The 1,635-nt window shown below is 41.1% G+C and overlaps 1 non-coding gene across 1 annotated transcript; it reads right to left on the bottom strand.

The window, feature by feature from the left end:
* Nucleotides 1–567: 567 nt before the first annotated feature.
* LOC112760894 (small nucleolar RNA R71) lies at nt 568–675 on the bottom strand. The gene has a single exon (XR_003181310.1). It is a non-coding gene; the product is annotated as a small nucleolar RNA R71 (small nucleolar RNA).
* Nucleotides 676–1,635: the final 960 nt, after the last annotated feature.

Genomic DNA, 1,635 nt, shown 5'->3' with positions numbered 1-1,635 from the left:
TTATTATTTTTTTCTGTGCCCTCTTCTTTGTCATATGAGTAGGAACAAGGACAAGAATATTCTTCTTGAAGCAGATCCGGAACCTGAAAGGACTCTGAAGAGAAAATTAAGAGAAGCTAAATTACAACAATCCAGAAATAACCTTTCAGAAATTTTCGAACAGGAAAAGGAGATGGCAGCCGAAAATAATAATAATGTAAGGAAGATGCTTGGTGACTTTACTGCACCTAATTCCAATTTACATGGAAGAAGCATCTCCATTCCTGCCATTGGAGCAAACAACTTTGAGCTGAAACCTCAATTAGTTTCTCTGATGCAGCAGAACTGCAAGTTTCATGGACTTCCATCTGAAGATCCTTTTCAATTCTTAACTGAATTCTTGCAGATATGTGATATTGTTAAGACTAATGGAGTAGATCCTGAATCTACAGGCTCATGCTTTTCCCTTTTGCTGTAAGAGACAGAGCTAGATTATGGTTGGATTCTCAACCCAAAGATAGCCTGAACTCTTGGGATAAGCTGGTCACAGCTTTCTTAGCCAAGTACTTTCCTCCTCAAAAGCTGAGCAAGCTTAGAGCTGATGTTCAAACCTTCAGACAGAAAGAAGGTGAATCCCTCTATGAAGCTTGGGAAAGATACAAACAGTTGACCAAAAAGTGTCCTTCTGACATGCTTTCAGAATGGACCATCCTGGATATATTCTATGATGGTTTATCTGAGCTATCAAAAATGTCACTGGACACTTCTGCAGGTGGATCCATTCACCTAAAGAAAACGCCTGCAGAAGCTCAAGAACTTATTGACATGGTTGCTAATAACCAGTTCATGTACACTTCTGAAAGGAATCCTGTGAGTAATGGGACGCCTATGAAGAAGGGAGTTCTTGAAGTTGATACTCTGAATGCCATATTGGCTCAGAATAAAATATTGACTCAGCAAGTCAATATGATCTCTCAGAGTCTACATGGAATGCAAGCTGCATCCAACAGTACTCAAGAGGCTTCTTATGAAGAAGAAGCTTATGATCCTGAGAACCCTGCAATAGCAGAGGTGAATTACTTAGGTGAACCTTATGGAAACACCTATAACTCATCATGGAGAAATCATCCAAATTTCTCATGGAAGGATCAAAAGCCTCAACAAGGCTTTAATAATGGTGGAAGAAACAGGTTTAACAATAATAAACCTTTTCCATCATCCACTCAGCAACAGACAGAGAACTCTGAACAAAATGCTTCTAATTTAGCAAATCTAGTCTCTGATCTATCCAAGGCCACTGGGAGCTTCATGAATGAAACAAGGTCTTCCATTAGAAATTTGGAAGCACAAGTGGGCCAGCTGAGTAAAAGGATCACTGAAATCCCTCCCAGTACTCTCCCAAGCAATACAGAAGAGAACCCAAAAGGAGAGTGCAAGGCCATTGACATAAGCACCATGGCCGAACCTACAAGGGGAGTGGAGAACGCAAATCCCAAGGAGGAAGACCTCCTGGGACGTCCAGTGATCAATAAGGAGCTTCCCTCTGAGGAACCAAAGGACTCTGAGGCTCATCTAGAGACCATAGAGATTCCATTGAACCTCCTTATGCCCTTCATGAGCTCTGATGAGTATTCCTCTTCTGAAGAGAATGAGGAT

Source organism: Arachis hypogaea, chromosome 16 (assembly GCF_003086295.3).
Source record: "Arachis hypogaea cultivar Tifrunner chromosome 16, arahy.Tifrunner.gnm2.J5K5, whole genome shotgun sequence".
Taxonomy (NCBI): Eukaryota; Viridiplantae; Streptophyta; class Magnoliopsida; order Fabales; family Fabaceae; genus Arachis; species Arachis hypogaea.
Note: the sequence above shows the minus strand (reverse complement) of the source record. Positions and strands in the feature narration are given on the sequence as shown.